The sequence below is a fragment of the Musca autumnalis genome, unplaced genomic scaffold, assembly GCF_047663935.1.
Source record: "Musca autumnalis isolate F117 unplaced genomic scaffold, ASM4766393v1 scaffold_5, whole genome shotgun sequence".
NCBI lineage: Eukaryota > Metazoa > Arthropoda > Insecta > Diptera > Muscidae > Musca > Musca autumnalis.
Window position 1 is genome coordinate 154,339,312 of NW_027412088.1, and position 27,696 is coordinate 154,367,007.

The 27,696-nt window shown below is 36.3% G+C and overlaps 1 protein-coding gene across 4 annotated transcripts in view; it reads left to right on the forward strand.

The window, feature by feature from the left end:
• Positions 1 to 658: 658 nt before the first annotated feature.
• The window catches only part of LOC141405459 (sodium-dependent nutrient amino acid transporter 1-like), a 71,194-nt gene continuing 44,156 nt past the window's right edge, over positions 659 to 27,696 (forward strand). The window contains exon 1 of one of the 4 annotated variants that reach the window (XM_073989799.1): positions 659 to 1,478. The gene's annotated coding sequence lies outside the window, so the exon portion shown is untranslated. The remainder of the gene's footprint in view (positions 1,479 to 27,696) is intronic. The other 3 variants (XM_073989801.1, XM_073989800.1, XM_073989802.1) reach the window with 3 other exon arrangements.

Genomic DNA, 27,696 nt, shown 5'->3' on the forward strand with positions numbered 1-27,696 from the left:
GCAGAACATTTCGAAGCTGAAAAACGTCATCTTGTGGTACTTTTATAGCGGCTCTTAAAATAAAGGACGAAAAGGACATTGAAGGAAGCCAGTTAGAAGGTCGAAGTGCCCTACGAAAATAATCCTCATTCGATTTGACTGAAGACATGCCATCTCAAAAATAAGCAAAACCAACAGTGAACTAAGAACCAAAACCAAGTGAACCAAGAGGAATTTTCCGTTCCTCAGACCTCAACCTCCATTTTGTTGCACAGTGTTATAGGTGTCTTCGTTTACTCAAAATTTGAAAAAATTTTTACTGGATATTTCGTTTACTCCATAGTCGTACAGACCTTATATTTGGTAGTTATTATTTTATTGTCGGCAGATCAGTGACCACTGTGCGACGATCTATTTAAATTTCAAACCGTATTTGCAATCATAGATAAAAGAACATAGAAGAATCTCGTCTAAACAACGACAAACTAGAGGGCTCTCCAGCTATACGAGAACACACACACACCCACAAAATGTATCCACAGTTAATGGTACATATCTATTCCGCAGGTTACTTGTTCTCATTTCAGGGTTTCTTGTCTATGATGATGATGGTGACGTTGGGGATACTCACACATATCTACACAACACTTTAACTACGAAAACGTTGGGCCACAACTATAATAAAGGTAGGTGGTATTCACAATTGGAGCTTAGTTACGATTTGAACTCGTACCTGCAATCGTCGTCGGTCGCTTTAACAACAAACAAAGTAAGAAACAACAAAAAAAACAGTAAAAATATATGAAACTAAAACAAGAGAACCAGTGAAAGAAAACGCGAAATAAAAGCAAGTGATACGGAAGAAAATGAAACGGAAACAAACGGAAATCAACTTTCAAATTTGAAAAATAATTAATTAAATTCTTAATAGAACAAGGAAAATGTTACACAAAATATTTTTTCATAATTAATTGTTCACAAAAAATCAATGATATTTGATGTAATTGGAGCAAGAAGGAAAAAGTAAACAAATAAATGTTCAAAGCTGTTATAAAATCAATTGTTTTAAAAATTTAAGCAAAACTTAAAATTAATTAACCTAAAAAGAAGAAAGGAATAAGTTGCAGAAAACATTACGTTATGTACTTTATGTTATTTTGAGGTCTAAAACCTTTTGTTAACTTTTTGGCTTAATTAAAAAAAGAAAAAAAAAACACCAACATACAATCCCACCAACCAAAAGTGGTTTCAACCGGATTCGTCTTTACCATCGATTTATACCCCATTTGGTGAACCTTGATTGTGGTTGAAAACTTTTTTGTTTTATTTTTTTGAAGTTTTTTTCTTTACAAAGAAAAAAGTTAAAAACACCACGAACTTCTTGTGATTTCAATATTGTTTATGAACAACAACAAACAATACAATAAATACACCAGCGACCATATACACACAAACAAATAACATAATCTGCAGACCAAGCCGGCATTTAAATTAAGTAGGTATGTTGTTGTTAATCATGGATAGATCATGGATCTAAGAACACCACAACCATTTTATATTGTTAATAACAAATCGTCATCATCATCTATCATCTTCGCTGGAATATGTGATGGCATGTAAAATTTTGCAAATTCGAATTTCTATAAACTTCAAACAATCATCTTTGAAAAATTTTGTTGACATCGAAACAAAACAAAAACCTAAACCTGCATTTAATAAAATAAACGTGAGAATTTCAACGCCTCATTGTGTTTATGTGTTTACTATGAACCTAAATGAAAAATTCGTTAATAATTATGTATGTCAAATTATTTGTTGTGATGTGGAAGAGAAAAATTATTATTACATTATGACAATAAAAACAATTATTTTCTTTGTGAAAATTTCTATATTTGGTAATTTAAATTTGCTATTTTAACAAATTGATAATTTTTTTTTTAATGGTGGTAGACTTTAATTGAAAAGTGTTAAAATAATTGTGTTTTGTGCCAGATACAATTTTTTTAATTTTATAAATTACCGATCCAAATATTTTGTAGAGTATAAAATACTTTAAATTGTGTGGACAATTCAAATTGTATTAGTACCCAGCAAAAAAAGTCATTACCAAATAATGACTTTATTCAATAAATTTTTGCAGTTGTAACTACTTACTAATTGACCGTAAAAGTCATTATTTTTACATGGGGATGTCATAGGGAGGAAGTACTTCCTTAAATTTGTTTTTTAAGTACATATTTAACCACTTACCAGTAGTCAAAAAAAAGCTAAAAAGCATATGTTCTATTTTTAGAACAATTGTGGTGAAATTATATTCAAATTCAACACTCCAATTATTTTTTGTTTTTATTTCTTCTTTTTCTTTTATTCCGGTCCCAGCCGGTGTCGAACACATGAACTTCTGATTTCTTGCCAAACACACTACACACTAGGCCACTCGTACAAATAGTAAGGGTTGTTTAAAAACATCCATGTACATCAAGATTTCTTCGTAATTTTGTCAAAAAAAAACTTCCATGCTGACAGTGAGCTTTGAACACACAAACCTAGGATTTGTAGTCAGACACACTAGCCCTGTGCCACCGTACTTATTCCTTTGTAAGTAAGTAGTAAGTAAGGATGTAACTAGTTATATGTTAACTGTTATATATGTACTGTCTGATAATGCGGAGGGTAATGAGTACTCATTACCTGGTAATGCAGAAAGTAATGACATGTGCCTACTAAATTTTTGCTGGGTAGGGCTAAGAATATTTGGAAAAATACTAAAAATAATTGGAAATTACTAAAGATGGAGTGCGTCAAATTAAACACGTTTACCAAAAGCTTCTGAGGTCCATAAATTAATGGCTCTGCGAATAGTGGCCCCAAAACAAAATCACCCCAAACGTGATGTTCAAAATTGCCACAAATTTGGGGTACACGTGCATTATGAAGTTTGACCCCAAAATAATGCAAAATTAGCCCAATATCAAAAACAATTGCCCCAAAATTGGGACAATTTTTCATTATGCATTTTTACCCCAAATCAAAAAAAATCAATTTCACCCCAAAACCAATATTTTTATACCCTCCACCATAGGATGGGGGTATATTAAGTTTGTCACTACGTTTGTAACTACTCGAAATAATCATTGTAGACCCCACAAAGTATATATATTCTTGATCAGCGTGCAATTCTACATCGATATAGCCATGTCCGTCCGTCTGTCCGTCTGTGGAAATCACTCTAGCGTCCGAACGGATTGACGTAGGTTGATGAAATTTTGGGAAAATATGTTATTTTTACGTAGGACTTTTGGTATTGAAAGCGGGCTATGTAGGTCCACGCTTTCGTATAGCCCCCATACAAAATGACGCGTGACGCGTCGTCGTTTTAAGGAATTTTTAAGATATTTGGCCCATTTTACCACCGAATTGGTTGTAATTTGGTACTTTGTGTCTCCAGAGGCCAAAAAATATTCCTACCAAAGTTGGGTTATATAGGTCCACGTTTTGGTATAGCCCCCATATAAGGCCCCATATAAAGTACGCGTCATTTTAATATATTTTGAATGTATTAGACCCATTTGACCACAGAATTGGTTGTAATTTGGTATTTTGTGTCTTCAGAGGCCAGAAAACATTCCTACCAAAGTTGGGTTATATAGGTCCACGTTTTGGTATAGCCCCCTCATAATGCCCCTTATAAAGTACGCGTCATTTGAATATATTTTGAATGTATTAGACCCATTTGACCGAAGAATCGGTTGTAACTTTGTATTTTGTGTTTCCAGAGGCTAAGAAACATTTCTACCATAAAATGTTTATATAGGTCCACGTGTTGATATAGCCCCCATAATACAATATCTCCCGATTTTTGATATTTTGAACGTTTTAGCCTCATTATCACACCGAGATGGCTGAAATTTGATATTTAGTCTTCTTTAGGCGTATAAAACTTTCCCCCAGAAAATTTTAGGTATAGGTCCACGCCATCATATAGCCCCCATAGAACGGTACCTTCCGCATTTCGGTATTTTGAAGGTTGTGGCCACATTAATCCACCGAAATGGCTGAAATTTGTGGTGGAGGGTATAAAAAGTTCGGCACGACCGAACTTAACGCTTTTCTTACTTGTTTAGATTGTTACTGTGTCTTACTGGTTCCCTGCAGTAAGGACGAATGAATGAATGTTGAATTTAAAAGTTAAATATACATTTTAAGCAACACAACAATTATTATATCTTATTATTCACAATGTGGAATTTCGTCTAGTATTCTGATCATAAATGATCAAATCTGGAGAACAACAAATTTTTAATATACATAAGAAACCATTTTTTGATAAGGGTGAAAACTTTAGTAAATAAAGATTTGTATAAAAAATGGAAGCAAGACTATTTGATGTCGATATTAATACAAAAATCGTTAATACAAAAATCGCGCGATTTTTTCATTACCCCTGCCGACGCTTAAATACATATTATTTTTTTTTATTTTCATAAAAATAGTAAGAGAAAGAGGTCGGCTGAAGGAATCGGTAGGGTTAATGAAAAAATCGCGCGACATCAAATAGTCAAATAGGACTAATCGGGAGCGAAAAAATGTGATGCAATGTTCCACCAAGAAGTATACTAAATTATAATGGAATAATTGTAATTGGGGTCCTTTCCCAGCGAAAAGTTTGCCTCCACAGAGGCAGTTAAATGATATGTACAAGTGATTTGGAAGTGCATCAAATTATGCATTTTCACTCATGATTTTTACAAGGGAGTGACCCCGGAAAGATGCACTCCATTGCACCGCATTTTAACTGACCCTTTGGCATTGCATTTTAACTGAACCTTTGGCACTGCATTTTAACTGATCCTTTGGCATTGAATTTTAACTGACCCTTTGGCATTGCATTTTAACTGACCCTTTGGGGTAGAATAGGAGGCAGTCCAGAGCACATGTTTCGAATAACAAAATAAAATACATTTATTATTTGTGTAAAACAAAAATATTAATAACTTTATTAAATTAACACAAATTATGAAAATTCTCTATTGAATTCAATCGCAAACATGTGTGTTTCCTCCGCTCTTCATTTAATCCAAGCTTAAGTGCTTTTGCTTCATCTGCTAAATGGGTTTGATATTGTCTTCCCATCACCAGTTAAGATTTCGACATGTACTCCAACAGCACTCCATTGGGAAATTTTCTTCTGGTAAGTAACCGGAAAAATGTTCACAAATTAAATATTATTTAGTTTTTATTAACAAATGTTTGGAAATGTTAACACGATTATCTCTTTTTGGAAATGTATTCCGCTGCCTGTAGGGATGTACAAACTGATTTATGTACATGTAGGGATCTCTAACAACTGCTAATAAAATGTAGTGAACGGAGTGCCTTTTTCACGACTCCGTTTGCACTGCATCCGGATGCTGTTAAATTGTGAGGAATTGGAGTGCCTTTTTCACGACTCCGTTGAACTACCTCCGGATGTTGTTAAAATGTGACAAATGGATTTGATTCTTTGGATTGCATCCAAATGCGGTTAAAATGTGAGGAATGGAGTGCCTTTTTCACGACTCCGTTTGATCTGCATAAAAACATGCCGTGAAAGAACTAATCTACATTGCACTCCTTCCAATTTATTTTGCTGGGTTCTTTTACAAAAGTACTTATCTTGGGCAGTACCGTTATACCGGTATAGTCGACAATCTTTCGATAAAAATGACAACAACCCTGACATCGTGTGATACCCTTATCGCAGTGCGCCTGAACCAACTTTAAATGGAAGGTGTTTATACCTGAGAAGTTTTTGCGGATTCTGAAACTACAATGTGCATACATGAAAAAATTAAAAAACAAAAAAATCGCCGGAGCGATTTTTAAATAAAAAAGTCAAAGTTCACAAAATTTTAGGGGTTTTTAGGGTTTCGCGATTTTGCTTGGAAACCGCAAGTCCTATCGAGAAAATGTTGTTGCTGTGAAAATTCTCTATAAGATTGACCTTTATACTGTTTTCGTAGGTTTTACCATTTTTGAGGTATAGAAGTTCAAATTGGGATAACGTACTGGCTGTATCACCTCCTTATGAAACAATGTCATGCAGGGAGCGACTTAACAATCTTCAAATGAAAATTGCTAACACCTGGCAAGTGTTTGCGATATCTGAAACAGCAATGTTAATAGATGAGAAAAATCCAATAACAAGAAAAAATCAGTAGAGGGATTTTTAAATAAATCGCCGTCTAAGTTCACATTTTTAGGGTTTTAAGTTTTTTTCTTGTAAACCGCAAACCCTTCCGAATTGGGACAAAAGAAAATATTGGAGCAGTGAAAATTCTGTACAACATGTTCACTAGTCCCATTTCGGTAGGACTTGCCGTTTCAAAGCAAAATCAGGGTTGTTGACAGTTGTATCCAAACACTGTACTTTCAGAATCCGTAAAACCTTCCCATGTGTTAGCATCTTCCATTTAAAGTTGGTTCAGGCGCACCGTGTTATATGAGAGCTATACAAACACTTGGAACTTTGTCCACAAATTTGGTGGAGAAGTTTATTCACCACTGAGAACCTCTAATTTTGAAAACTTAAAATATATAAAAGAAAAATAATTACCATTGAGTCGGTAACTCAACCATTATTTTAGTAAGACATGTCGCACTGCATTACTAGTTGTTCTATGGCAACTAGAAGTCGAAAAATAAATTAAACAAGTAAAAAACATTAAGTTCGGCCGAACGTTATATACCCTCCACCATAGTATATTCTTATTTTGAACTTAAATGGAAAAAATTAGTTTCCTGTTAGGTGCAAAAATTTTTCGACCACGGATACCCCAAATGCCTAAATTAGGTCAAAAATGTATGTAAACATTTCTTCAATCTGTTCGTATCAGGGGGATATACCAAAATATTGACCTATATGGACGATTTTTGGTGGAGAAGTTTCGGGACCTCTGAGAACTTCAAATGTCAAATTACAGCCAGTTCGGTTAAAACTGTAGCTCAAAATACCTCAAGTCGGGGTATCGTTATATGGGGGTATACCAAAACATGGAGTTTTGTTAACAATTTTTGGTGGAGAACTTCCGTGACCACTGGAAACCTCAAGTGTTAAGTTACATCTAGTTCGGTTAAAGACTAAAATCCGCAAAATATCAAAAATCGAGGGAACAATTATATGAAGACTATTCCAAAACATGGACCTATGCTTAAGAATTTTTGTGGAAAAGTTTCATGACCGCTGAAAACCACAAGTGCCAAATTACGGCTAGTTCAGCTAAAATTTTTGATCATTGATAACATCAAAGGTCAAAAATGTAGCTAAAACCTTAAAATACGTCAAATAGAGAGGAACCGTTATATGGGTGCTATACCGAAACGTTGATCTATCTCCACCATTTTTGGTGCAGAAGCTTAATGACCTCTTAAAACTGCAAGTGCCTCTTGAAACTGCAAGTGCCAAAATGTCAAATTTAATCTAGTTCGGTCAAAAAATTTAGCTAAAATTCTCAAAATACTTTAATGAGTTTGGTATTAATTCGAACAAATTTGGATTCAAATAGTTTTACCCCCATTATTATAAGTCTTCTTTTGTTATTGATTGGATTTTACGGACAGATTTATAGCATTCCGGTTGACTTAAAGTTAAAAGTGATCATTAAAATTCAAGGAGGACTTTCTTGACATACATTTTTAATGTTAAAATTGTATTTTTAATGCCTCCAAATTGGTTTATTTTGGATGAATGAATGAATTGATTCATATTTTGCAAAATAGAATAGACATACATATATCCCATGTTATGCTTCATTCAAAAAAGAAACCAGTATTTATTGCTTTATGAATTAGGTTCATAAAATGCAAAAATGTGAACATTGGAACAATTTTTGAACACTATTCATAAATTGAATGAATTTTTTTTATTATTTTTGAGAAAACTGAAAAACTCAGAGATCCAACCTTTAGGTATCAAGTCCAATATGAAATACCGATGTAATAATATCATCTTCTATGGCTTTATGGACGGAAAATTAGCGGCAAATTTGTACTCCTTTCCTGGAATAACGTCGAAATATTGGGGATTATTCTGAACGAAAATTCACCATGAGTTTTGTCTTTAAGCCGTTTCAAGTTTACAAGTCTACTGGACTACTATGAACGACCTTGTCTTCTATGATAAATCTTATTGATCATCAACTTAAGACCAATATGTTTTCTACAGGAGTCCTAAGATCTTCTATGTGGAATGAATGAAGACATCAGAAGAATTTCGATGAAAAGACCTACTGGTCTGCCTATGTGCTGGCTGGTGTTCACGACAAATCTGGAATATGTTGATAAAACATAAAGATCATACTGGACTTCAATGAAGAAATCAGAACAATTTCGATGAAAAGACCTACTGGTCTGCTTATGTCAGCGTCGCCCAACAGAATACCATCAAACTGAAGCAACTGTTTATGTATAGGTGAAAAAACAACAACCACATGATGTTTATCAGTCGTGTTTTGCTCACGCACACTGTGAATGAGAGAGAATGGCAAAAGCAAAACAACTCAGTGGGCGCCCGCAGTATACAGATGGTCGACCCTGGCTTATGTGCTGGCTGGTGTTCACGACAAATCTGAAATATTTTAACAAAAACTTTCCATTAAATTCTTTCGGGTACAATTACACAAAAGTTCAAAACATGTGGGCTTATGTTAGGTACTACAAACTTTTGGATTGGATCCAGTTAAGGCATGTAACATTTATTATCCGCATTACAGTTACATAAATGTACAAGTTTTGGCATTTACATTAAACAATCCAAAGAAGATTTCATTCTCATATTTCCGAACAAAGCCTGCCTACTTCAAAACCTCTTATACAAGCGTTACAATTTTGATGAAATATGCAGAGAAATGCTTGGTGAACTCTCCTTGCTTGTTAAATTATCGGCATTGCCTTCATACGTCGTCCACATTGACAAGGATGTTATATTAATTTCAATGCCATGTCCCTCTATCTAGGAAATCAATTGTTTCTGTTGCTAATTTTCGATGTAAGATATAGCAAAATTAATATGGAACATGCATGACAAAATACCTTAGGGAAAACATCATATAAGCATATATGATCCAAATATAGGAAAAAGATAAAAATTGTGCATGTTTTATTCATTTTCAGTGGTATGGGAAATTACCCTCGTAATCGGAGTCGTGAAAAAAAAAACTTGTCTGGAGTCGGAGTCGAAGGAAAAATGCCTCGACTCCGAAGCCCTGGTTTGTGCCGGATTTTTTCAATATTTAAATGGAATAAATGTTATTATAGTAAATAATAAATAAAAAGTAACTCTTGTGCCAGACACTGAAAATAAGACATGAAAATTTGAAGGATGAAGGAGCTCCCTTTCTCCCTTCTTACCAATGGTTTGGTTGGTTTGTTTTACGTGATGGCTTTACTTTATAGCCTCAATTAGTAACTAAGAGATTCCGTTTTGAAAACCACACCACTCGTTCAGAGATTGCTATATCGTCGTTGCGTGTTGGCAATTAAAACCAGCCTGATGAATTTAGGAATCGCAGAAGGTCTCCCAGACCTACTTCTGTTATCTCTGCGATATCATGAACGAACGGTTGTCCAAGAGCTATAAATCGTCGTTGCATTTGTGCAGGGCAGGAACAGAGGAAGTGCTCAACAGTTTCCTCCTCTTCTTCATTCCCGCAGATACGGCAGTGGTCATCGTGTGGTAGATTTAAGCGTTTTGCATGGTTACCAATTGCCCAGTGACCAGTTAACACTTCAATAAGTCTTGCAAGGTTCCGTCGAGTTTGATTGATCAGGAACTTAGTGCGTTTGGCGTTGTAATAAGGCCATGTTGATTTTGATATCTGGCATGTTACCGTTTTGTCCCATCTACTTTCAGCCAGTGATAGATAGTAGGTGTGTTCGTTTATTTAATAATTTGTACAAATTTGTACAAGACCAGTAACTTCTTGTAAACGACTAAGGTCTTTTGCATTATACTGTATAGTAAACGAACAGCATCCAGTAAAAATTCGTACAAATTTTGAGTAAACGAACACACATAGTGTTTGAAGATATCCCCTTCAACTACTCCAATTGGTATTGCGACTGACGCCTTTGGGAGTTCGTTAGATGCGGATCCTGCTCTAGCTAACTCGTCTGCTTTTTCGTTCCCAACAAGTCCCTTATGGCCCGGGATCCAAGTGAGAACTACTCTTGACAGACCCCCTAGTTTATCAAGTTCTTCTTTACAATCTTTCACTAGCTTTGATGTGACCGAGTTAGATCTTAGTGCAAGGAGAACCGCTTGACTGTCGACGAAGATTCCTATTGAGTTTGCTGTGCGATGCTGTAATATTTTAGTACAGGCCTTCTTTATGGCCAGTATCTCCGCTTGAATGACGCTGCAGTACTCAGGTAGCTTTGTAGATGTATATAAGTTTGCTTCTTCCGAGAACACACCGGATCCGACTCCACATTTCATCTTGGAGCCGTCCGTGTATACTTTAGAGTCGTAAGCTGTCAATGGTGATCCATTATTCCATTCTCTTCTGCTTGGAAATTTTACTACAAAAGGCTGATCAAAATTCATTGTAGGAACGCAATAATCAGCAGTGGTTGCTATTTCTTTCGGAAGTTTTTGAAGCACGCACGCATGTCCGTAAGCTCTGTCTCTCCACATTCCTAGAGCTCGGAGTCTTACCGCATTACATGTTGCTGTTGCTTTGATGTGTAGATCAATTGGCAAAATGTGCATCATTATATTGAGGGCTTCGGCCGAACACGTTCGTATCGCCCCTGTCACCCCGATGCATGCAGATCTTTGTATGCTGTATGGTTTTTCTGTATTGTTTTCTTTTCCACTGTTGGCCACCATACTAGTGCTCCATATGTGAGAATTTGTCTGATTATGTTGGTGTACATCCATAACACCATTTAGGTTTGATGCCCCAACGGCTTCCAAACAATTTGCGACATGCGTAATATGCAACGGTCTTGGAAGATCGGGTATTGCATATTTGGTCTTTGTATTGAATAACACCACCTCAGTTTTCCCTGGGTTCACTCCCAGACCACATCTTGTGGCCCAAGTATCTTTTCCAGTGTGGCATTAATAACTCTACATGGTGGTAATCCAACTACCGATGAATGGTTCCACGCCGAAGTTATCTAGAGCTTGTTTCATCGCTGCTGTACTAACATTGTTAAAGGCGCCTTCTATGTCTAGGAAAGCAGCTAAGGTAAATTGTTTGTGCTCTAAGAACTTATCTATAGAGATTCGGCTGAGTTTTCTGATCAGGTGCCGTTGTTTCTCTTTATATTTGTAGGATTCGAATGCCCTTTTGCCATAACTTTGCTTAGTCTGGCTGTATCTTTGGTGCGTTCTAACGATCCGCAAAAATCAATCCATGATTGCTTTTTGGCTTTGGCTATGGCTTTTTGTACTCCTTTAGCTTATCCTTGTATGACTGCCAGGATCCGCTTTGGTAGCTGGCGTTGAAGGCTTTCCGTGACTCTTTACGCAGTGTTTTTTCGATCGTGTCATTGGACAGGATACTTTAAAGGCTGTGTCTAGTGATTTCTCCAGAATAGATACAGCTTTGTCAATACATGTTGTAGTGTCGCCTTTGGGTGAAATGCTGGGAAGTTTATCTTTTAAAACCCTATTAAATTTCTCACAGTTCGTTCTTTTGGGGTTACGAAAGCATTCTTACTCATAAGCTCAAAACATTTTCATGAAAATTTTCAGAGTCTGGCACAAGACTAATTCATTCGTGCAAGAAGAAATAATTTCTTGAGATTTTTTTCATGGTATGTCCCAATTTACATTAGGCAAGTTTACATGCGGCAAGTCTCAGTTTGTAGGATAGACACGTTAGGGGAATGGAAATGAAAAAAATAGCTCGTACCGGCAATTTTCAGGCAATTCCGTTTATATTTTTCATTTTCGACATTTTTTGACATGTTTTGAAAACAAAACTTGCCGAAACAGAGTTGCCTGTATAAACACGGGAGGCAAGTTTAAAAGAGAACGAGAAATATTGCCGCAAGGAAAATCGGAAGGGGTTCCATGCGATGACGTGATTTCATGGCATCTTTTGCATTAGTTCAAACGAATTCAAACGAATTTTCATTAGCATTTGAACCAATGCAAAGGAAGTCGCGAAAGATCCGATTTTTTCATCAGCATTTGAACCAATGAAAAGGAAGTCGTGAAAGATCCGATCTTTTCATCAGCATTTGAACGCATTCCATCGATCCATCGAAATCACAACCAACGTTGTTAAAACTCTCGTCGTAATGATAACGTCATTGCAAAGGGTTGGTGAAAATGACATGCCAAAGCATTGGTGTAAATGACATGCTTTGGATCCACAAATGAATAGCATCGTTTGGGGTCCACGCTCATATAAAATTCATCGATGAAGATGCTAAAAAGATGACATGCCAGATCACTTGCACCCATGATTGAATGGAATCTTTGGCATCGAACATTTTGCTGGGTAGGCAAAAGTTCATTCATTCTTGCTACAAGAAATCATTTTTGAGGTAAAAAGGTCAAAAAGTCATAACCTTAGTGTTCATGTTGATGACCCTTGGATTACTGTTGTCGGCTTGGTGTGTTCGTTGGTGACCCTCGGTTGTTGTACTCGGGTCGAGTTTAGTGTAGTAGTCGGGTTTGTGATTATTCAGCCTGAAACGAGAAGACGATCGCAGGAAGAGGGAAGCGAACGAGTCTCGGAAGCGAATGAATCGCGGAAGCGAACGAATTGCAGAATCAAACAAATCACAGGGTATACACAAGAAGCGAGCGATTCGCGAAAGCCAACGAATCGCAGGTTGCTTAGGCTATGGTTGGTATCAGGTGAGCTACGGACACTGCCACACGTCAACTTCGTGTAACTCCAGCACTTCACGACTTCTGGATTTCAAAACTGAAATAAATTATTCGGGCAGAAAAAGAAAGGAATGAGAGACACTTTATTTAGGCTGAACAAAAATAATTGCACCACATCGAGTGTTATTACATAATGATATTTTAAGATAGCAGGGTATGTAACAACCTATGGTAAATTCATAAATAGCGGAATTCATAGAATATGTACATTAAGATAGGGCATATAAGGAAGTAGATTAGCCACAAAATTAAATGACAAGAAATAAATGTCATGGTCACGTTACACGATTTTGGTATAGCCCCCATATAAATATAACGCCCGAGTTCATGTATTTTGACGCTTTCAGCTGCATTTGGGGACCAAATTAAATGTAATACGGCATTTGGGGTTCATAGTGGTCAAAAAACTTCTCAATCAAAAATTGTAGACATAGGACCATGTTTTTAATAGCCCCCATATAACGGTACGTTTTTAGCTACATTTTCAGCCCGAATGAGCTGTAATTTAGTATTTGGGTTCCTAGTGATCAAAACACTTCATATATGTATAACGGTACCACCCCATTTCAGTTATTATACCCTCAGCATTTATGCTAACGAGGGTTTATACACTTTCATACGGGCAAAATGTGTCTCATCGAAATAATGGTTTTAGACCCCAAGTATGTTTGGACGAAATCCGTTTCAGACAATTTGGAGTCGATTTAACAATGTCCGTCTGTCTGTCTGGCTGGTTGGTGCGCACGATAACTCTCGAACGGATGAACCGATTTGGTCTTCGTATTATTTTGTACAAACTTAGTTTGTGTTCGAAGATGGGCCATATCGGTCCCATCATTCAGGTACCTCCCCCACAAAAGTTCGAAAATGTCGGAAAAATTGTGCGACGATAACTCTTAAAGATAGTAACCGATTTGGTACATACTTTGCACATCGTGAAATTTCTACCGGACGTAGATGATATTCCAATATGGACTCTATCGGTCCACTCCTTTGGGTAACTCCCACACAAAATTTCGGAATAGTTCAGTTTAGGACCTGCTCTCGAATCGCTACGATTTTTGTTATAGCAACTTATATTGGGTGCCCCCTTTACGACCGTGCGTTTTTTCAGGGGAAGTCCATACTTCCTGAGAAAATGACCTGAAAGCTGTAAAAATCCGCTGTGGCACCATGTGTTGTGGATCGAGAGCGCGGTAACTCTCGTTTCCGCCCATAGTTGATTCAAGTAATAAGATGGGCCTTATCGATCCACTCATTTGGGTACCTCCCCCACAAAAGTTTGAAAATGTTCGGAAAATTTGTGTGACGATAACTCTTAAAGGCAGTAACCGATTTGGTCCATACTTTGCACATCGTAATATTTCTACTAGAATCGTTTTGATTTTGCTTGCAACATGTTGCACGCAAGGTCCCTATTACGAAGGTACAAGTTTTTTAAGTGGTAAGTCCATCCTTCTTGAGAAAATGAGCTGAAAACTGTTAAAAAAACCCTACGACCAGCATATGTGTGGCTAGGGCGCACGACAACTCCCGAACCGAATACTCCGTTTGACCACACTTTGCATATCGTAATATTTCTTCGAATATTAGATGAAATTCGAAGATGATGCTTATAGGTCCACTCCTTCTGGTACCTCCCCAACAAAAGTTCGAAAATATTTGCTAACATGGTAAGCACAATATCTCATAAACGAAGCAATCGATTTGGTCCAAACACATATGCTTGTATGTTTTTTGGGAAAAAGGTGATTCAATACACACAGGCTGAGGGTATACCTCTGTCGGCAAAGCCGACTGATTCTTTTTTACTTGTTTTTCTATCTATAATATCTATATGCTGTAATTTGGAATTTAAAGGTTCAAAGTAGTCAAAAAACGTCTTCATCAAAAAATGGTCGACATAGGTCTACGTTTTGGTATAACCCCCATATAAAGCAATTTTGAATTTTTAAAACTTCTAGCTATGGAATTTATTTCCCACTATTCCTTGGTTATAAATCTGGTTATAAAATGCTCCCAATGTTGTTGCTTTACTATTTTATACAACAACCTTTATATATTGGTGGGGAAAAATTGGAATTATCCAGATATTACCGGATTGTCATGTTAATAAAATAACCTTAAAAGAAACAATTACAGCTTTATGAGATTCCCAATAAAATAAACGTTCATGACAATTAGATAAGAAACTATTTCGTCCTCATATTTAAGATATAACCATAACTCAGTTTCAACATGCGACTGGTGATAACACTGATTTTTATGATTAAACAAATTAACAATAATCACAATTCACAGTAAACAAAAAAAATTTTAACGCTTTTTGTTTATGGTACATTTAATGTCGATGACGAAGGAAAACAAAACAAAAAGAAGCAGCTGTTAAAGGTTATGTTATTTATTCATAAACAAACAACATACATATTTTAAACAAAACGTGTTTGGATTACCAAATCATCAGCCGTGTAATACGTCATACATCCCATTAAAACCGTTACAATATACCTATTAACATTTATTTATTTGTTTAAATAATACACCAACTGTCAGACGGACAGACAGACCGGCGAACTGACTACCAACTACAGGAACAGGTTAAGTTACCGGCATAGTAGCTTATGCCCATACAATTTACTAACTACAAAAGATAGACCACCATACCGCAAATAAATCTTTTCGAAAAAATAAAACAAAAGAAGTAGGTATGAATGTACTCAAAGTGGGATACTAGTGTCAAGTATAAGAAAATTTATTTGACTACCTAACAACAAAGCACAGCCCATCAGCCATCAGAGCTTTGCTAGGTAGCTAAGAAAAACCCATTACAAACCTATAACCGCAAACACTTTCAATTATGGTCACAAAAAACAGTCATTATTACACTACGTAATACAAAAGCAACAGCAAATACAACATACATATTATGTATGTATGTACAATGTTCATACATACATATGTACATATCACATAATAAGTGATCATAATTCCCTCTGACTATAGGTGACTCATACCGCCAGTTTAATGATAGTTGCGACTGCGCAGCACTTCCAAAAACAGTTTGACAGTTTTAAGTATTTCTCTTTAATTATCGACAGTTTTTATTATTTTTTTTTTTTTGCCTGGCATTTGCTTTAACATTTAAGTGTGCTGTTAACATTCCGAAAAAAATGTTCACATCAATAAGTTCCGGCAATTAAGTATTTTTTTAATTATTAAACTTGAATAAAATTCTAAAATATGGAACCTCTTCTCCATTGTTTAGTTTTAAGAAAGTTTTAAGTAATTCTAAGTCAATGTTTTAATGGATTGTTGACATTAGATCGAAGTTGCCAGCGAAACTATGCTGAAGAACCAATCTATAGCAATTTAATAGGTACCTAGTGAATTTGTAGAACTTATCGCAACATTTACACATTGCGGAAATCTTTTCAGATGTACTTCTAATTAAATTGCTAAACATAGATTCTTCAAGAAGGCTACCTTTCTGCCCTCTTCAGTTATAGACCTTTCAGGTATAAGTGTTATAAAACAAAAGTGCTATAAACCATGGTTCAATTAAAAAGGTTAGCTAAAGCTATCTGTCAGTTTAAATTTTTTCTTTCGAGTGTTCCTAAAACTTCAAAATTATATACACAATCTGTGTATGTGTGTGCTGTTTGAAAAATATGTCAAACAATTTTAAAAGCAATCGAAATCAATGATTTTTAAATTTGTTTTTAGAACATTTGTATGGAAGAAATTCTTCAGCCTTGCGTTGAAACAATAATTTCATCATATCCACAATTCGATAATGTGGAGAAACTTTGACACATCATTTATTTTTCGCGTTTTTTATAAAATGCTCAAAAAATGTATTGTAAACAAACCCACTTGTTGCTTTTGTGTTTAGTAATTTTGACGTTTTAGGAATTCAGGAAAAACTAGGTTTCTATAATTCGTTTTAATCTGGATCTACCTCTTTACTTATACCATGTTATAAATCTTTAAATGTTGATATGAAGATTTGATTTGATTCAGCAATAAATGCCAGAACAGAATCAATCGTCGCTTGCTTTGTTTGCTTCCCAAATGTCAAATTATAAATGAATGCCAGAGCCTCCTTTCTCCTTTAGGAGACTCTGGCATTTGTAGGCGGATTTGCAAAGAGGCTCTGGCATTCCTTTATAATTTGACATTTGGGGAAGCAAGCGACGATTGATTCTGTTCTGGCCTTAAGGCGAAAATACCATTAAAGTCAATCTTGTAGGTAATTTTCACTGCTACAACATTTTCTCTAACACCATTTCGATAAAGCTTGCGGTTTGTCAGGAAAATCGTGAAAACCTAAAAAAGCCCTAAAAATTAGAATTTTGACCGCGATTTATTTGAAAATCCCTCCGGCGATTTTTTTGTTTGTTTTTCGGTCTTTCTCATCAGAATCCGCAAAAAAAATAGTTAAGGCGCACCCTGAGATATATAGTGCATGGAGACCTCCAAGATCTATTTACCAGGTCACGTAACTCGCACAACAACAACTTTATTTTGGACGAAAATTCGTCATGCTGTCAAAATGTTTGTTTAGGTTTTCATACAATTTATTCACAATAAAAATTAGTAAGGTAAGGAGCAAAGTCGGGCGAGTTCACCACTGTAAATATGTAAAACATATTTTTGAGCTATATCTAAATCAGAACCGATTTCTATAGAACTTGGTACACATACTTCTGGACCAAATTCCGTCATCATATCAAAATTAGACAGATATATGACATATATTTGTGCATCAAATACCAAACATATAAATGGGAGCTATATCCAAATCTGAACCGATTTTGTTATAATTTGGCACATTTTTTTCTAGAACGAATTCAGTTTTACATACCAAATTTCATTCATAGACCAAATTCAGTCACACATTCCAAATTTCATCGAAATCGGACATATATAGCGTGTTTGATGCAGCAAATTCGTGAAATAGGACGAAAATATATACATATATGGAAACTATATTCAAATCTGAACCGATTTCGATATAATTTATCACATTTATTTTTTGATCGTTCCAAATTTCATCGAAATCGGACATATATAGCGTGTTTGATGCAGCAAATTCGTGAAATAGGCCAAATCTTAACCGATTTCGATATAATTCGGCACATTTATTTCTAGACCAAATGTATTCACACGTTCCAAATTTCGTCGCATTCGGACATACATAGCGAGTTTGGTGCAGCAAATATGTGAAATCGGCCGAAAAATATATGGGAGCTATATCTGAATCTGGACCGATTTCCACCAAAAGCAATAGCGTTCTTCCTATGGCTAAAAAAATGATATCCTCCAATTTTCAGCTGAATCGATCAATAATTCCATGCACAAATCGATTAGACATTTCCGTCTGTCTGTCTGGCTGGCTGGAGCGCACGATAACTCTCGAACGATTTGGTTCAAAATTTGGCTTTCGTAATATTTTGTCCAAACTTAGTTTTGGTTCGAAGATGGGTTATATCGGTCCACTCCTTCCGGTACCTCCAGCACAAAAGTTCGAAAATGTTCAGAAAAATTGTGTGCACGATAACTCTTGAAGGGGGTAACCTATTTGGTCCATACTTTGCACATCGTAAAATTTCTATCAGATTTAGATGAGGTTCCAATAAGATTGATGAGGTTCCAATATGATATGGAATAGTTCAGTTTAGGACCTGCTCTCGAATCGCTTTGATTTTAGTTGTAACAACTTGTAATAACTGCTCCTATACGACGGTACAATTTTAATCAGTGGCAAGTCCATACTTCTTGAGGAAACATCCCGAATGGTGTAAAAAAGCCCCTATAGCTCCATATGTATTGACTGGAGAGGACGATAACTCTCGAACTGATCAACCGATTTGGTTCGAAATTTGGCACTTCCGATACTTCCCCCAATATTTAAAAAATGTCACTAAACTGGTATGCACGATATCTCTTTGGTCCAAACTTTGGATCTCCTAATATTTTGTCCAAATTTAGATTAACTTCTAAAATGACCGATATCGATCTTCTCCACAAAAGTTGAACATTTGTGTCTAATTGTAGCTTAGGGTCTGTTCGAAGATCCTTTGGAAATGGGTACCGATGCTGTTCGCTGTGGTCCTGGTTACAGCCATATTACACGATGACCCACTGAGATGACTAGTGGGCGCGACTTCTTAGAATAGAAAAAAGGCTAACCTATTAAAAGTCAAGAAGGATACGGAGTGCCACAACCACGTTGGGCGCCACTATTAACTAAGTCGTTGGATAAAACTTAACGCGTACACCAACGGTGTAGGTTCATGTGTTCAGACTAGATTTGGTTTAAGGATACGCAGCCACCAAAAACACTGACCACTTCATTCGGAGACTAAAGGTCCATTGTGTTCATCCTGAATGGATTTGAATATGTTGATGATGAGAAGAGTATCTATCTCATATCTGGTGTCTTATTGGGTGCAGCAAGGGACACCTGTAAATCAGTAAACAACACTGTCATCCCATCTAAAACATAGAGATCTAACCCTACAGTGACCGTAGTTAGTCCCACCGTCATCCTCATCCCTAACATATCGTGTGAGAGAGGGAAAAGGCCCTACGTTGGGAGATCGCAGGCCTGATTGATTTGGATATCCTACTTAGTGGTTTCCAAAGCCATCTGCTGTGCAGTGCACACCTTCTTAAGGTAAATCTCACGAAGTTTGCTGATCTTTGGTTTCCTAACAGATTCGTCAATTGGTAAATTGATCGACTTAGAGCCAACCCCGATCGAGTTAGAGCCAAACCCGAGTTCATCTACTAATTCGTTTCCCATTATAGTACTATGATTAACAATATTTTATATATCATACGGAACCTTTCTGCAGTCAAAGATAGCTCGAGAGTTTGTGGTCTATGGCTAGGAAGAATATCTGCTTGTAAGCCTGTATGAGTATTTGATGAGCGGATTTTTCCAGTAGACGCCGGCTTCAGTGCGTTTCCTCATCTTGGATCCGTCTGTCTATATTGCCAGACCGTCTAGAAAAGAATTACCTGAAAGTGGTGGGCATATAATCGCTTTGCGATTACTGCTGCCAGATTACTGCCCCCAGACGTCCAAAGTGGGACTCATACCATGTTCCTGACACTCGTAGGTTGGAGATCCATGATCACGTTCAAAGCAGCCTGAAGAGTGCCTTATTCTCAAATGGTGCCACCATAGATTAAGATGGGTAGAAACACGGGTACACGCAACCAGTGTATGACTTGTGGTCTGAGTCCCAAACGCTGGCCAGTGGAATTCTTGCAGGAGTAGAGTGCAATAAGACCTTTCTTAGTCCGTTCTTCAATATTCCATTTCCAGGTGATGCGATAGTCCAGAATTGTACCGAGCTATTTAACTTCTAGAAAAAGTTCGAATGAAAAACGGGAAGTTTAAGCTTCTAGGTCAATAATACGAGATCCGTTTTTGCTCCAGAACCATTGTTAATGGCACAGCCTAACAGTTGTACCAGAGCACAATTAGACTAACTCGCAGTAAAACCTTTGGAGATACCTATTTCAACCACAGTTCATGTTGCAGTCGCTTAACCGGTACCTCCCTCTATGGAGTCACGAACATAGGTTATAAAGCTGTGACGCTCTGTCTTTGCAAAAACACTACCTCCAGAGAATTAGACATCAAATACACCACTGTTATAAAGAATACCATGCTAAAGACACTTAATAGAACGCAGAGACTTCAAGTGTGGCTTTTACCAACAAGCCTGTAGAACAGAAAAGGACCAAGCCTTCTATATGGGTCAACTGAGAAAGATGAATCTTACATGGTTTCACAAAATTTCTAAAGCAGAATACCAATCAATCTATTTCCGCGGCCTTCTACAAAATACCAAGGCTGACGCATAGTCATTGAGAAGCAGTCATTGAAATCGAAAGGAGGAGGTAGGAGTTTATGCGATTTGCTGTAAGAACAAGGCCAAATCCGCATTCCGCAGGTAGTAAAAGGTCAAACAGGAGGTATTCATTGAGGAGCATACATTAGTAAATACCAAAAGTCGTCGAGAGTTGGGAAACCCAACTATGAGGAGTTGAGCTGCACCTTGTGTTCTCACAGAATAAAAAATTTTGTCAATACGGGTACACGTTTTGCCATAGGACCTTATAACGGTTCCGTTAATCGGTTTCAATTCGACACTTCTCAGTGCGTGGAAAACGCAAAAAGTCTAATTTAAATTTTCCTATTTGAATTTTTGCAAAATCCGATGTCTAAAGATAACTCTCCAACGGATTAATCAATTTGGTCCAAACTTTGCAGCTCGTTTATAGTAATATTACTTTCAAAATAGATCAGGTCGTGTACCTTCCACAAACAAATAAATTTTCAAAGTACAACCTCACCTCAAAGTACAGACCTATTCGCTATTCAGCTAAAAATTAGGGAATATAATTATTTTAGCCAAAGGAAGAACGCTATTGCTTCTGCTAAAAATCGGTTCAGATTAGGATATAGCTCCCATATATATTTTCGGCCTATTTCACGTATTTGCTGCACCAAGCACGCTATATATATCCGATTTCGATTAAATTTGGAATGTGTGACTGAATTCGGTCAAGAAATAAATGTGTCAACTTTGACCGAAATCGGTTCATATACAGTTGACCCTCGATTATCCGTGAATCGATTATCCGGGAACCTCCATTATCCGTGAAAGAAAAGAAATGTTGGACTTTTTCCATTTCTTCTATTTTTCGTTATAAACTTCAATACCCGGGAGTAAAAACACACTTTCCAATTAATCTGATTTAGCGAACAAAAGGTAAACAAACGAAAACTTGAAATTCTCCCATATTACACAATTTGTGTATTTATGGTATCGCAAAAACCATGGGACAAAGTCAATTCAGATGAATATGACGGTGAAGATATTTATTTATCGTTCTAAAATTTGGTGGATAACCGTAACAAATTTAATAAAAATTGCAGATTTTCATATTATAGTACAATATTATGGCATTTTTACTAAAAAATATGTTCAAAAACTGCATAAAAGCATTGCCTCCATTATCCGGGAAAATCGATTATCCGTAATGCCTCCGGTCCCGACCATCATGGATAATCGAGGTCCGACTGTATTTTACATACTCACAGTGGTATAGGGTATCATATAGTCGGCCCCGCCAAACTTTGATCCTTTCCTTACCGGTTTTTCTACTGATCCTAGTACATTTGTCGAATCGTCGGTGATAGTTTTTGAAAAAGGTTTATTGTCAATTAGTTACACTTCTACTAACAAGTAAAAAAGTATCAGTCGGCTTTGCCGACAGAGATATACCCTCAGCCTATGTATATTGAAATAATTTTTTTCCCAAAATACGTATTTATTTAGGGGGGTTTTGCAAATTATGGGCGTTTGAAGCGACAAAAATGTTGATTAGGATTAAAGATCAAATGTTTTGCGGAGGAGATACTAAATGGAATGGATCGACATTGACCGTTATGGAAGTGGATCTCCAGCCACAACATATGGTGCCATAGAGGGTTTTTACACTCTTCGGGCTGTTTGCTCAAGAAGTATGGACTTGCCCCTAAAAAAACTTTTACCATCGTAATTGAGACAGCGAATTCAAGTTGCTTCAACAAAAATCAAAGTGATTCGATATCAGGTTTTAAAGTGAACTTATCCGAAATTTTGTGTGGGAGGTACCAGATGGAGTGGACAAATATAGTCCATATTTGAACCTGATCTATATCTGGTAGATATATTAGGATGTGTAAAGTATAGACCAATTCGCCCACTCCCTTCAAGAGTTACCGTACGAACAATTTTTCCGAACATTTTTGAACTTTTATCTTCAAACTTAAACTATGTTTGGACAAAATATTACTAAGGCCAAATTTCAGATCCGTTCGAGAGTTATCTTGCTCTCCAACCTCACACGGTGTCATAGGGGTTTTTTGCAACTTTCATGCTATTTTCTCAGGAAGTATGGACTTGCCCCTGATAAAACTTGTACCGTCGTATGGAGGGCAGTGAATACAAATTGCTAAAACCAAAATCAAAGCGATTCGAGAGATGGCCCTAAACTGAACTTTTCCGAAATTTTGTGTGGGCGGTACCCGAAGGAGTGGACCGATTGAGTCCATATTGAAACTTTATTTAAGTCTTGTACACGTTTCACGATGGGCAAAGTATGGACCAAATCAGTTACTCCCTTCAAGAGTTATATTGCGCACAAATTTTCCGAACATTTTCGAACTTTTGTGGGGGAGGTACCGGAAGGAGTGGACCGATATAGCCCATCTTCGAACTTAAACTAAGTTTGGGTAAAATATTACGAAAGCCAAAATTTGAACCGAATCGGTTTATCCGTTCGAGAGTTATCGTGCGCTCCAGCCAGCCAGACAGACAGACAGACGGACGGACATTGCTCAATCGACTCCAAATTGTCTGAAACACATTTCGTCCAAACATACTTGGGGTCTAAAACCATTATTTCGATGAGGCACATTTTGCCCGTATGAAAGTGTATATACCCTCGTTAGCATCAAAAAATCTAACATTTCCACACAGATCATAAGAACCATATGTGTGGTTCATTACCTTTACGTTATTTGTTAAGTGCTGCGGCTCGTGGAACACTACGATTTTTAGTGCTCCGCAGCCGAACACTACGATTTTTATTGATCCTTTGTTTCGATTTTTAGAGATCCGGCAGTCGGAACACTAAAATTTTTAGTGATCCGGCAGTCGGAGCACTACGATTTTTAGTGCTCCGCAGCCGAACACTACGATTTTTATTGATCCTTTGTTTCGATTTTTAGAGATCCGGCAGTCGGAACACTAAAATTTTTAGTGATCCGGCAGTCGGAACACTATAATTTTTAGTGCTCCGCAGCCGAACACTACGATTTTTATTGATCCTTTGTTTCGATTTTTAGAGATCCGGCAGTCGGAACACTAACATTTTTAGTGCTCCGACTGCGGAACACTACGATTTTTAGTGTTCCGACTGCGGAGCACTACGATTTTTAGTGTTCCGACTGCGGAGCACTACGATTTTTAGTGTTCCGACTGCGGAACACTACGATTTTTAGTGTTCCGACTGCGGTACCCAACGTTTTTAGTGTACCAAAATGTGGTACACTACGTTTTTCGTTGTGCTCCGGAACAGTATCACTAAAATATTTTTTAGTGTTTGTGTTCCGGAACACTAACGCTAAAAATATTTTAGTGATACTGTTCTCGGAGCGGTACACTATGTTAGTGTACTGTTTATTTTCGAACTCTGGTTAGCATAAATGCTGAGGGTATAAAAATCTCTTGCGGATCAAAATCCTGAAAAATCTTGTTATGGTTTGTTTTTTCTGCAAATAATCATTGTAATCATTTGTACTTGGCTTATAGAAGTACAACAATAATAAATCTTAAAAAAAATCACAATGTTAAATTATGTATAAATAACCTTAGACAAGTTGTGTACTTTTTCGTAATAAAGTGCAAAATTTATAATTATAGCGCACAATAAAATACTGGAGATAAAACGACTCGAGGTATACATATGTACATCATACGTAGGAATATTCATATATCTGTTGTGTTTTATATCGACAAGATAAAAAATATAATCACCTCAGCAAAGACAAATATGTAAGATAACCGATATTTATTTATTTTTTATACCCTTTAAAGTTTACAATCCATCATCATGAGTGTCATTATTGATCTTTGAATTTATCGAGTCGGTACTTGAATGGTAAAATATTTGCTTGCAATTCTTAAAATTGTGGTATAACGTAATACTTTGTGTGGGGGAGTTTTTTAATTAATTAAAATTCCAACATCATATTTTTGTGGTTAACATTTTCTGGGATTTTTGCTTCTCGAATTTCACGTCATTTTTTCGATATTCGTCAATAGTAGTTATGTTACATTACTTACTTACACCTCTTGTGTGTCATGATGACTGAGCTGAGGTTGGAAATCAACTTCACTGGAAGAGTTTATTTTTAAATAATTTAAATTCCGTAACCAATTACTTGTGGTTACAACTTCTGGGATTTTTTGAGATATTGATATTTTATTGACTTTCGTATTGTTTGTATTTATCTTTATATATAAAACTCAATTGTCGTTTGTTGGTAATTGAATCACTTGAAAACGGCTGGAGCGATTAGGATAATTTTTTGTGGAAATGTTAGTCATAGTCCAGTTTAGGTTTTTATGCAAAGAAAAATTGGCCACGCCCACTTCTCCGCCACTTTTATAAATATGTTATATCTACGAAACTACTCAACAGATTTTCCTGAAATTTTCAGGGAACGCAGAGTGATGGCCCCCTGTTGAAATAGGCTACATATTTGGTTGAATTTCGGATCGGGCGGGGTACCTCCCCTATGCCCTATTTTTGTAAAAATGCAATATTTGCAACAATTACAAATGTATCGCTTTGAAAATTAATTTCCGAGTCAATGGCGATTGTATCTCCGACCTTGCGTGCTTATTTGGGGCATAAGAGTGGACAACGCCCACTTTTTAAATATGTTATATCTACGAAACTACTGAAACGTTTTCCTGAAACTTTCAGCGAATGTACAGGGTTGGTCCCCGATAAAAATAGGCTACATATTTGTCGACTTTCGGATCGGGCGGGTACCTCCCCTATGCCCTATTTTTGTAAAAATGCAATATTTGCAACAAATACGAATGTATCGGTTTCGGAATTTATTTGCGAGTCAAAGGCGATTGTGTCTCCAACCTTACGCACTTATTTTGGGACTTAAGGGGCGGGGTACTTCCCCTATACCCTACTTTTTTAAAAATGTTATATTTACAATAATTACGAATGTATCTATTTCGGAAGACATTACGCACTTTTTTAGGATCCAATGACTTGGCCACACCCACTTTTTAAAATATGTGACATCTACAAAACTACTGAACCGATTTTCCTGAAAATATCAGGGAATGTACGGGCATATTTTCTTGAATTTTGAAGGGGGCATATTTAAAAAAAAACGTCTTACCTTTATGAATAAAAATCAAATGCTGTCATAACCCAACTAAGGTTTTTTTGGAAAGAAAAGTTTACCACGCCCCCCGAAAACAGGTTACATATTTTATTGAATTCCAGAGGGAGCGGGGTACCTCCCCTATGCGATATTTATAAAAAACGTTATATTTGCAAAAATTATGCATGTATCGGATTAAAAATTTACGGATTAATCTACAATCTAGGTACTTCTTTAGGGCCTATAGGCCCGACCACGCCTCCTTTTTTAATATGTCAAACGCTATATATAAGCCAAACATACGGTTTCAGCATACATTTTGGTAGGCAATGAAGTTGTGTGCACCCTAGGTACATATTTGGAGCCAAAGTACCCGACCAGGCCTACTTTTTCTTAATATGTTATATCTTGAAAACTGATGACCACGCCCAATCTTTTCAAAACATTATTTTTCCAAAACTACTGAACCTAATATTCAGAAAATATTCAGAAAATGTTCAGGAATGTCCCGTGGTCCAAAATGCTATATATTTGTAGACGATTTCGGGGCCTATTATTTTATAATCGCTATATTTGCTAAAGTTATGAGTGCATCGGGACGATAATAAATCCTAAATAGCATAAATTGGAGAAAAAAATCCGACAAAGTCCGTAAGAGAAAAGAAAGGCTACAGACAAAAAATCCTTCTCGGTTTGACAATGGACCGAAGAAGTGAGGTAGAAAATACCTATTTTTGAATTGTCAAGCATAAAGTCGATAAAAAGTTGTCATTAAAACTCTTTACGACGGGCCAGCAACGCGGACCGGGGTCTGCTAGTTTAAAATAAATGTATAACATGTGGTGCGTCATTTGTGTGTGTTTTTAATTGTTTTGAATAATTAATAGTTTATTTTGAGTTCTAAAAACCCCTAGTTCTTATAACCACTTTTGTTATTTTTGAAACAGGATATTAACCCGCTGTGGGATGCTAAAAATTATATCGTTTGATTATAGAAAGAAAGAAATAAGAATTAGTCATAATCTTTGTGTTTATTTCAGCTTTAGTCCATATTTTGTTGTAATTCAATTGTTTGAATAACAACAAAATATTTTAAAGTGGATATGAAATTGATTAGTTGCGGGCGAAGGGTAGGGAATACTATAGTTTCAGTTGTCACCAAACAACTTCATCAGTTCCCTTTTTCGCCGACTCTGTATCGATAAACAGGTCAATAAAGCCATCTAGCAAATTAAATAAAATGAGAAATTTGCTGTATGGCCCTAAAGCTGTTTACCCCACAATTTGAGTCGAACTAAAGAATTTTATATCCACCACTGTTTTTATGTCGTCTTTGCTTCGCAAAGAATACGAACATAGGTTAGTCATAATAAAGAATGATCTCTTAATAAGAGCTATTACAACCACGATATTTCAAAATTATGATATAGGTGAAGCCTAATGATAACAGTATTTCGATGGTTTCTGCATACATGTGGATTATTATTATTATGGTATAAAATATTCAAAACATTTTACTATTTTGCTATCTAACTTTGAGATGAAAATTCCTCTTAGATAACTTCGAATAGGATATTACTAACGGGTCAACGGATCAAGGAATGTGCTATTAAGGCGATCAAAAATGTTTTTTCTATTTGATAGAAAAACCCTTTATATGAAATTTTATGGCGATCGGTTAACGTTAACCCGCGCCTATCTTTGTTTCCATAGTAATTTGTATAGGCCACAGGTAAATTGTCACGAAAATTTTCTAAAGGCCGCAATTATAATAGATATTATTCATCCCTTTAAAAGGAAGAAGGGTCACTAGAAATCCGTTGTGAAAAAAAGAAGATATGTC